A 12,158-nucleotide genomic window follows, 5' to 3' on the forward strand; every position below is an offset into this window, starting at 1 on the left:
TCCTCAAATGCCCACTTCATGGCCAAAAGCTCCCGATTACCCACATCATAATTGCGCTCGGCGGGCGAGAATTTTCTAGAGAAGAATGCACATGGCTTCATCACCGAGCCATTAGAACTTCTCTGTGACAAAACCGCCCCCGCTCCAATCTCGGAAGCATCAACCTCAACCTGAAAAGGAAGTGAAACATCTGGTTGACACAACACAGGAGCAGAAGAAAACCGGCGCTTAAGTTCCTGAAAGGCCTCCACGGCCGCAGGAGACCAATCAGCAACATCAGCACCCTTTTTAGTCAAATCAGTCAAAGGTTTAACAATACTGGAAAAATTAGCAATGAACCGACGATAAAAATTAGCAAACCCCAAGAACTTCTGAAGGCTCTTAACAGATGTAGGTTGTGTCCAGTCACAAATCGCCTGAACCTTGACGGGATCCATCTCAATAGTAGAAGGAGAAAAAATGTACCCCAAAAAAGAAATCTTCTGGACTCCGAAGAGACACTTTGAGCCCTTCACAAACAGAGAATTGGCCCGCAGAACCTGAAACACCTTCCTGACCTGTAGAACATGAGACTCCCAGTCATCAGAAAACACCAAAATATCATCCAAATACACAATCATAAACTTATCCAGATATTCACGGAAAATATTGTGCATAAAGGACTGAAAGACTGACGGAGCATTGGAGAGTCCAAAAGGCATTACCAAATACTCAAAATGGCCCTCAGGCGTATTAAATGCGGTTTTCCACTCATCACCCTGTTTTATCCGCACCAGATTATACGCACCGCGAAGATCTATCTTAGTGAACCACCTAGCCCCCTTAATGCGAGCAAACAAATCAGTCAATAATGGCAATGGATACTGATACTTGACTGTAATCTTATTCAGAAGGCGATAATCTATACAAGGCCTCAGGGAACCATCTTTTTTTGCCACAAAAAAAAAACCTGCTCCCAGAGGGGACGAAGATGGACGAATATGTCCCTTTTCCAAGGACTCCTTAATATAATTCCGCATAGCAGTATGCTCTGGCAGTGACAGATTAAATAAACGACCCTTAGGGAACTTACTGCCAGGAATCAATTCTATAGCACAGTCACAATCTCTATGCGGAGGGAGCGAATTGAGCTTAGGCTCCTCAAAAACATCCCTATAGTCAGACAAAAACTCAGGGATCTCAGAAGGAGTAGATGAAGCGATTGAAATCGGAGGTGCATCATCATGAACCCCCTGACATCCCCAGCTTAACACAGACATTGTTTTCCAGTCCAGGACAGGATTATGAGTTTGTAACCATGGCAGACCAAGCACTAGTACATCATGTAAATTATACAGTACAAGGAAGCGAATCACCTCCTGATGAACGGGAGTCATGCGCATGGTCACTTGTGTCCAATACTGCGGCTTATTCATAGCCAATGGTGTAGAGTCAATTCCCTTCAGAGGAATAGGAACTTCCAGAGGTTCCAGACTAAAACCGCAGCGTTTAGCAAATGACCAATCCATAAGACTCAGGGCAGCGCCCGAATCCACATAGGCATCGACGGAAATGGAAGACAGTGAAAAAATCAGAGTCACAGACAAAATGAACTTAGGCTGCAGAGTACCAATGGCAAAAGATTTATCAACCCTTTTTGTGCGTTTAGAGCATGCTGATATAACATGAGCTGAATCACCACAATAGAAACACAATCCATTTTTCCGCCTATAATTTTGCCGTTCACTTCTGGACTGAATTCTATCACATTGCATAGTCTCAGGTGCCTGTTCAGAAGACACCGCCAACTGGTGCACGGATTTGAGCAACCGTAAACGCCGATCAATCTGAATGGCCATAGCCATAGACTCATTCAGACCTGTAGGCGTAGGGAACCCCACCATAATATCCTTAATGGCCTCAGAAAGACCATTTCTGAAGTTTGCAGCCAGGGCGCACTCATTCCACTGAGTAAGCACCGACCATTTCCTAAACTTCTGACAATATATCTCCGCTTCATCATGCCCCTGAGAGAGGGCTAATAAAGCCTTTTCAGCCTGAATCTCCAGGTTAGGTTCCTCATAGAGCAATCCCAATGCCAGAAAAAATGCATCCACACTGAGCAATGCAGGATCCCCTGGTGCCAATGCAAATGCCCAATTCTGAGGGTCGCCCCGCAGGAAAGATATTACAATCTTGACCTGTTGAGCAGGGTCTCCAGAGGAGCGAGATTTTAAAGAAAGAAACAATTTACAATTGTTCCTGAAATTCAGGAAGGTAGATCTATCTCCAGAAAAGAACTCTGGAATAGGAATTCTAGGTTCAGACATGGGAGTGTGAACCACAAAATCCTGTATGTTTTGAACTTTTGCCGCGAGATTACTCAGGCTGGAAGCCAAACTCTGGACATCCATGTTAAACAGCTAAGATCAGAGCCATTCAAGGGTTAAGAGGAGGTAAGAAGCAGCTAGACAGCAATTAAGGGCTAGGCAGCAAAACTCTGAAGGGAAAAAAAAAAAAAAATTTCCCTTAAACACTTCTCTATCTCCTGCTTCAGCCCAAACAATTAACACTTTGTGGGCCGGCTATACTGTCATGAATCCCAATGGCTAGGGATAGCACAGGACAAGCAAAGTACAAATATATTACGGACGAGCTCTAGGGTGATGGAACCTGGGCTGACCGCTGCCCTACGCCTGACAAACGCAACTAGAGATAGCCAGGGAGCGTGCCTACGTTGGTTCTAGACGCCACGCACCAGCCTAAGAGCTAACTAGCACTGCAGAGAAAATAAAGACCTCACTTGCCTCCAGCGGAATGAACCCCAAAAGATATAGTTGCCCCCCACATGTATTGACGGTGAAATGAGAGGAAGGCACACACAGAGATGATATATATAGTTTTAGCAAATTGAGGCCCGCTGTAAACTAGAAAGCAGAACGATACAAAAGGGGACTGAGCGGTCAGCAAAAAACCCTAATCAAAAAAAACCATCCTGAGATTACAAGAACCCATGTGCCAACTCATGGCACATGGGGAGAACCTCAGTCCACTAGAGCTACCAGCTAGCATAGAGACATAATAAGCAAGCTGGACAAAAAACCAAACAACTGAAAATCAGCACTTAGCTTATCCTGAAAGATCTGGGAGCAGGTAGGCAGGAACCAAACAGAGCACATCTGAATACATTGATAGCCGGCAAGGGAAATGACAGAAAGGCCAGGTAAAATAGGAAACACCCAGCCACTGATGGACAGGTGGAAACCAAAGGCCGCAACCCACCAAAGTCACCCAGTACCAGCAGTAACCACCAGAGGGAGCCCACAAACAGAATCCACAACACTCCTCGCGGCTACCTCCAGTTGAGACAAGATGCTCGAGTTTCCTCCTCAGACCCTGATACAGGCGGTACCTGCTCAGACTCCTGAGGCTCGAGAGCTGGCAGAAGAATCGCGCCACCCTTTCCTTGAACATCTCCCGCCACTCTGACTTACTGCTACAAAGATCCAGTAAGGGTACCTGGCTCTGAAGAAAATCCTCAGAGGACTGTCTTATCTCCGCTTCTTCCAAGAGAGACGAATTGAGCCTCCAAAAGCCTCTTCCCATCCGGAGGGTCTCTGTAACATTCAGAGAAAACAAAATTAAACAGTGGTCGGAGAACTCCACCTCAACAACAGACACTGCTGAAGAGACAGCTTCCTCCTTTAAATAAAACCTATCTATTCTGGACCTACAGTTACCTCTATGATAGGTGAACCCCTCGTGGCCTGGGGTGTGCCGAATGTGGACATCCACCAGGCGAGCCTCACTAGCTATACTATTAAGGGCGACGCTATCATAAGTCAGCTTGTCTCTGGAACCTCCTCTATCTCGGGGCCTCGTGACAGCATTGAAGTCCCCTCCAAAGACAACCTGCCGACTTGTAAAAAGGTAGGGCTTGATCCTCATAAAGAGACACTTCCGGTCCCACTTAGATTGGGGACCATAGCTGTTAATGAGCCGGAGCTCTTGTCCCTTCATGAGGACATCTAAGATCAGGCACCTCCCCATTTCTAGCTCAATAACCCGTCGGCATTCCACCGGTGCGGTAAAAAGGACCGCCACTCCGCTATACGGCTCAGCCGCAAGGGACCAATAGGAGGGCCCGAGTCTCCACTCCCTCTTAGCTTTAAACACATCTGCCATGTTTGGCAGCCTGGTCTCTTGCAAAAAGAAAATGTCAGCTTCAACCCGGCTGAGAAAATCAAAGGCTGCAAATCTAGCTGTATTTGACTTTATGCTGGCGACATTAATGGACGCCAGCGTCAACGGAGTGGGTTCCGCCATCATTGATGATTGAGTTAGATGGCTTTCTTCTTCCCACTCCCCTTATCCTCTGCCTCAGAGGAGGAATCCTTCCCCCTCTTCAATGACAATGAGGTATCCATTCCCACGTGTTTTTTATTTTTATTGTCCTCGTCTCCGGACTCTGGGCCAGTCCCTCCCTTCAAGGATCTTACGTTCCCAGAAGGAGGAGACTCGGCGTCCCCTGTGAGCACCGCCGAAGCCAGAACCTCACCCTCAGCTTCCTCCTCAGAGGAAGAGATGTTTTCAAGGGCTTGGAACCGGTTAGAAAGACCAACCAGAGGGGAGTCGGTTTTTCCTTCCTTAGGTACCTTGGTCAGAGCGAGAGAAGATTTTTTTATCTCCCTTCTTTCTCTTCTTTTTGGTGCCGAGCTTACGCTTGTCCTCTAGCCACTGCCTATTATCCTCATCCATACTTTCATAATGGGAGGACTCTGAGGCAGTGGCACTTCCCTCCCTGTGGATCCTCCTGACCTCCTCATCCAACTCATCATCCCTTGGGGCCTCAGCAGCAAGACTGGCGTCCAGGACAGGGGCCGCCCCAGTAGCCCGAGGCTCGCCCAGCTCCCTATCTTGTCTGCGCTTGTCTAGACGCCTTAGCTGGGCAGGCGTCTTTTTATTGCTTTTCTTCCTTGGCCCCTCAGCTCCCTCACCCTTGCTAGTCCCTTCCCCAGCAGAATCAGCCTCACGGCTTTCTCCCACCGGGGTCACGACTGCGTTAGCGAAGGAGCGAGGACAACGGCTGAATGGGTGACCTAACTCACCAAACAGGTGGCACCTAATCTCCACACAAGATGCAGCAAGATGGCCGACATCCCCACACAACGCACACTTCTGCACAGTGCAGTTTGCGCTGAAGTGTGTGGGGTCGCCGCACTTGTGACAGAGCTTCGGTTGCCCCTGGTAGAAGACCAGGATAAGATCCCTACCCAGGAAGGCAGATGATGGTATGTGGGCAACCGTACCACCTGAACGCTTAAGTTTTACCATAAACGTCCAGGCCCCTGACCAGATACCAAACTCGTCACGGTTTTTCTTTGGCATCTCCACTACCTCTTCATACCGGCCAAGCCACGTCATGATGTCATAACAAGAAAGCGACTCGTTACATGTCATCACGGTCACTTTCTTGACTTGGTTTTGGCGAGACACCGCCTGAACGGCAAAATCTCGCCAGCCGGGCTCATTTTTTGCCAACTCATAGTTCGACCAGAAAAGTTCAAGCCCCTCTGGCCGAACAAAGCTGACATCAAACTCAGGTGTGGAATAGGGATGTATCAAGGCGTAGATGTCAATCGCCTTGAAGCCCATCCTCAGCAGGAGCTCCACAACCTTCGACCTTGGAGGACATGCATCACTGCCCCTCCACCGAAGACGGACCACATTCCTACGAACACTACCCGGCCTAGCTGTTGGGAGGGACCACACTGTATCCCCCACACTTTGCTCTCGGAAGGACCCGAGGCCATGCCTCTCTATCCAGAAGGATAGATCAACCTCTCGACCCTCTACCATTAGTGATCTCTCCCCCCTCTTTAGAGCCTCCAGGAGACGCCGTTGCAACATGCAGTCCCCAGAGCCCAGAGACGAGGAGGACGCCCTATTTCCCCCGGAGGTGACAGCGGCAAAGCTCCTGACAGGCGCTGCCACCACCGGGGGGGGGGGGGGCAACCGGACCAGTGACCACATCCACACCAACAGCATCACCATTACCCACCTCCATAACCCCCTCACCCTCAACCAAACCAGCAACCACACCACTAGACAAAGAGTTTTCCGCACCCATACCCACCACATTCACTCCTGCTGGACCAGTGACAACTGGAGGTGACCTCACCCCTGGTTTTATGTGTGCCCTCCGCATCATCAGTTGATATTTTCCGCTGCTTCATGGTTGCTACCAGGCGCCGTTGATCTTTAGCTGCTGTGAGGCACCGCTGATCCTTAGCATCAGGATCTTGTTGACCAGTGGCACCAACAAAAAATAGGACTTTGGGAGGACCGGAACTCCCAGCCCCGGTAACCCCCTCACGCTGCCGCCACTCCTCAAGTGATCAACGGCAACAGTATTCAGGGGCACCGAGGCTACCGAAGCTGCCCCCGACACCGGGCTGCTCCCCCCTCCCACTGAGCGGACCACAGTATCGTGGCCTGACCATTCACCCGCCACCGAGCCGCCCTCACTGTCCAGCCTCTTGGCTGATGCACCTGCTGCTATGTCCCTGCTACAAGCAGAGACGGAGCTCTGCGCCTCATTGCGTTGCTTTGTAATCTCCCCGTGCCTTTGCACCAGATCCACAGCAGAACCCGGGCTGGGCAACGGGGCTTATACAGCGAGCTGACCCTGCAGCCGACTCAGGGCGTACAGGGAGGGGGGCATATACATAGCTTACCGCTTCCTGCAGCTTTGGCTTGGTGGTTTTCTTTGCCTTTTTCTTCTGCCCCCCAGGTGCCTCCTCTGGTAAATCATCACCAAGATGGAAGTTCTGAAGGCACACTGGGGACTCCAGGAGCTTGATCTCTGCCATTAGCGCCCCTCCCTGGCCAATGTTGTCACTGTCCTCCCCAGAGCCAGCAGAACTGCGACGAGATGTCATTGTCACCTGTCCTGCAGGGACCTCGCTGCACGTGGCCTGTGAGTGACTAAGCAGGCTGCCAGGTGGGGCTTTCTGCTGGTCATTCTCCTCCTTCTCATCATCATCATCATCATCATCATCCACCTGGCTCCCAGGCTGCAGCCCCATCTGCCTTTGCTCTCTGTTATCAGCCATTTCTCTGAATCGGTCTTCATTTATAAGCTTTTCTTTAAATGGTCCACTTTTTTCTCTGATGTAAGCTTTTCTGTCTTCAAGCTCATTGATCTCAACTTTCAGTCTCCTTACCTCCGCCTGGAGCTGATTCTTCCTCGGTTTGGAGGAACCTGCAGCTTTGTTGCTTGTGCAGCGCAGATCCTCCCGAAGCCTCCTCAGGGTCTTACTCGCCTCTTCATTCTCACGGAGGTGGCTCATGACCCGGGAGGCATAGGTGGACACAGACTCCCGGGGTCTATGCAGTGCCCAACCCTCCTCAGTGAGGTCAGCTTTCCTCCGGAAGGACCGCCATCTTGCACACTAGCAGGCTTCTCCTCCATGGAAGCCTTGCGGCTTCTCTGGGTCTCTGCAGACCTGGGGGGAGTAGGAGCCACATTGCTGCGACTCCTGGTGGAGCGTCTCACCCCCGAATCCTCTGATGTGCAGGCTGGTTGCTGATTTCTTCTGCCCCCCCCAGCCTGGTCCAGGAAGCAGAAGCCTGGGACTTGGCTCCTTCACTCATCCCAAGAAACCCACTCCCTCCCTGGGTAAGAGAGAGAGCAGGTCCCCGGGTGGAGAGGTGGTTGTTCTCAGGAAAACATAGCAGGTTCAGTGGCGACCACACCTACAATCACCACAATGAGTAGCAGCTGAGCTGCACACATTACTCTGAAGGTGCAGTCACTGTGTACATACATTACTGATCCTGAGTTACATTCTGTATTATACTCCAGAGCTGCACTCACTATTCTGCTGGTGCAGTCACTGTGTACATACATTACTGATCCTGAGTTACATCCTGTATTATACTCCAGAGCTGCACTCACTATTCTGCTGGTGCAGTCACTGTGTACATACATTACATTACTGATCCTGAGTTACCTCCTGTATTATACACCAGAGCTGCACTCACTATTCTGCTGGTGCAGTCACTGTGTACATACATTACTGATCCTGAGTTACATTCTGTATTATACTCCAGAGCTGCACTCACTATTCTGCTGGTGCAGTCACTGTGTACATACATTACATATCCTGAGTTACATCCTGTATTATACCCCAGAGCTGCACTCACTATTCTGCTGGTGCAGTCACTGTGTACATACATTACATTACTGATCCTGAGTTACATTCTGTATTATACTCCAGAGCTGCACTCACTATTCTGCTGGTGCAGTCACTGTGTACATACATTACATTACTGATCCTGAGTTACTTCCTGTATTAAACTCCAGAGCTGCACTCACTATTCTGCTGGTGCAGTCACTGTGTACATACATTACATTACTGATCCTGAGTTACATCCTGTATTATACCCCAGAGCTGCACTCACTATTCTGCTGGTGCAGTCACTGTGTACATACATTACATTACTGAACCTGAGTTACCTCCTGTATTATACCCCAGAGCTGCACTAACTATTCTGCTGGTGCAGTCACTGTGTACATACATTACATTACTGATCCTGAGTTACCTCCTGTATTATACCCCAGAGCTGCACTCACTATTCTGCTGGTGCAGTCACTGCGTACATACATTACATTACTGATCCTGAGTTACCTCCTGTATTATACTCCAGAGCTGCACTCACTATTCTGCTGGTGCAGTCACTGTGTACATACATTACATATCCTGAGTTACATTCTGTATTATACTCCAGAGCTGCACTCACTATTCTGCTGGTGCAGTCACTGTGTACATACATTACATTACTGATCCTGAGTTATATCCTGTATTATACTCCAGAGCTGCACTCACTATTCTACTGGTGCAGTCACTGTGTACATACATTACATTACTGATCCTGAGTTACCTCCTGTATTATACTCCAGAGCTGCACTCACTATTCTGCTGGTGCAGTCACTGTGTACATACATTACATATCCTGAGTTACATACTGTATTATACTCCAGAGCTGCACTCACTATTCTGCTGGTGCAGTCACTGTGTACATACATTACTGATCCTGAGTTACCTCCTGTATTATACTCCAGAGCTGCACTCACTATTCTGCTGGTGCAGTCACTGTGTACATACATTACATTACTGATCCTGAGTTACATCCTGTATTATACTCCAGAGCTGCACTCACTATTCTGCTGGTGCAGTCACTATGTACATACATTACATTACTGATCCTGAGTTACCTCCTGTATTATACTCCAGAGCTGCACTCACTATTCTGCTGGTGCAGTCACTGTGTACATACATTACATTACTGATCCTGAGTTACATCCTGTATTATACTCCAGAGCTGCACTCACTATTCTGCTGGTGCTGTCACTGTGTACATACATTACATTACTGATCCTGAGTTACATCCTGTATTATACCCCAGAGCTGCACTCACTATTCTGCTGGTGCAGTCACTGTGTACATACATTACATTACTGATCCTGAGTTACATCTTGTATTATACCCCAGAGCTGCACTCACTATTCTGCTGGTGCAGTCACTGTGTACATACATTACATTACTGATCCTGAGTCACATCCTGTATTATACCCCAGAGCTGCACTCACTATTCTGCTGGTGCAGTCACTGTGTACATACATTACATTACTGATCCTGAGTTACCTCCTGTATTATACCCCAGAGCTGCACTCACTATTCTGCTGGTGCAGTCACTGTGTACATACATTACATTACTGATCCTGAGTTACATCCTGTACTATACCCCAGAGCTGCGCTCACTATTCTGCTGGTGCAGTCACTGTGTACATACATTACTGATCCTGAGTTACATCCTGTAGTATACTCCAGAGCTGCGATCACTATTCTGCTGGTGCAGTCACTGTGTACATACATTACATTACTGATCCTGAGTTACATCCTGTACTATACCCCAGAGCTGCGCTCACTATTCTGCTGGTGCAGTCACTGTGTACATACATTACATTACTGATCCTGAGTTACATCCTGTACTATACCCCAGAGCTGCGCTCACTATTCTGCTGGTGCAGTCACTGTGTACATACATTACATTACTGATCCTGAGTTACATCCTGTATTACACTCCAGAGCTGCACTCACTATTCTGCTGGTGCAGTCACTGTGTACATACATTACATTACTGATCCTGAGTTACATCCTGTATTATACCCCAGAGCTGCGCTCACTATTCTGCTGGTGCAGTCACTGTGTACATACATTACATTACTGATCCTGAGTTACATCCTGTATTATACCCCAGAGCTGCACTCACTATTCTGCTGGTGCAGTCACTGTGTACATACATTACATTACTGATCCTGAGTTACATCCTGTAGATCTTTTATTATAAAAATGAAAAACATAACAATAATAGCAGAAAACATAACAAAAATATTAGCCAGAAAATAATCAGTATACTGAACACTGGTCCAGCCGCTCATACTCTCCTCTCACACATTTTATATATACAGAATAATAACTACTTACACCTTCTGGTCCGGTCACCAAACTAAATAATAACAAATAAACAATAGCAAACAAAGACTATATACACATAAACATTTTATTATTTTTTTTGTATTTTATTTTATTTTTTTTTTTAAATTTTTATTTTTTTTTATTTATGTATTTATTTTTATAAATAAAATAGCCACAAACTAAACAAATCTATACAATACTAAGCTAACCACCACCCCACACTCAAGCGCACCATTCCCAACCCCCCGCACTGACCTGAGAGCTGGTCCTGCGTCTCATGCCTCAGTCCATGTCCAACGTCCATAGGCCAGATCAGGCAGTGCCAGTTTTTCCCCCAAACAACCCAGTGCCCCATAGTCCCACAAGATAATCCCACCTCCCCCCCTTTCCCACCACCCAACCTAACACCTACACCCAAATCTATATCCCCATATACAATATATACAGCAGCACACACCACAATAATCACAACTCACGAAGCCCAAGTTCGGCGCCTGCAGCCCTACATCACTGTATACCGATCAAACAAAACAAAAATCTACAGTGTCAGCAGCAGCCCACCACCAGGAAAGGAGATGACCAGACTAGGGCACACTAAAAGAAAAGCCCCTCCAGAGGAGAGCGGCCCTCCGTGTGCCCAGTCTCCCATACTCCAGAGAGCGCACCTTCACCAGGTCACCGAGTATGGTCCTAAACACATCGTCCACTGGGAGGATTTTTCGTTGCGTCGATACTAAGCATCGTGCGTTCCACGTGTGATACCTAACCACTGCGCTAACTAGAAATAAGGTGCAGCGGTCCCGACCACCAAGGTCTCCGAATGCTCCATAGGCCCATTCCGCATAGGAGAGACCGGCCAGCCGAGACCAGCCAATGGAGGCGCCCACCTTGTTGTACACCTCTGTGTTCAAGGGACAATGAAGCAGGAAGTGGTCCATGCTTTCCAGCAAGGTACCACAATGCTCCCGAGGACAATTCCTGTCCTCAGAGCTCCTACACTTCAGATTGTCCCTCACACACAGTTTCCCATGGAAGTAGCGCCAAGCCAAGTCCCAAAACTTCGAGGGGATCCTGATCGAATTCAAAAGATGTAAACCCACCCCAAGATCCCGACTTGGGAAATCCCTGAGCGTCAGAGGCTTCTGGAAATGGGTCAACAGAACCCTATTGTCAAGTAGTTTCCTTGGCAGAGTCCTGATCTCCCACATTCCCAGACCCCACCGACGAATTACCTTCAGAACCAAGGTAGCGTAAGCCGGAAGATGTCCATGCGGTGTGCGAAGATCCTTCACTTGCCCTCCTGTCTCCCATTCCTGGAAGAAAGGCTGAAACCATCCCCTACAGGAGAATACCCACGGAGGAGCCCTCTCTTTCCAGAGGTTTGCGATATTGATCTTAATGAAGGTATCCACAAGGAATACCACAGGGTTGACCATACCCAACCCTCCTAGTCTCCTCGTACGGTAAGTAACCTCCCTCTTGACCAGGTTCAGTCTATTCCCACATAGCAGTTGGAAGAACAAACTGTAGACCAGAGTCCAGAGAGATTCCGGCAAGATGCACACACTGCCCAGATAAATCAGTAAAGGGAGCAGGTAAGGTTTCTCCTTATGGAGAGTGACATACCAGCTCTGG

This window comes from Ranitomeya variabilis, chromosome 7 (genome assembly GCF_051348905.1).
Source record: "Ranitomeya variabilis isolate aRanVar5 chromosome 7, aRanVar5.hap1, whole genome shotgun sequence".
NCBI classification, from domain to species: domain Eukaryota; kingdom Metazoa; phylum Chordata; class Amphibia; order Anura; family Dendrobatidae; genus Ranitomeya; species Ranitomeya variabilis.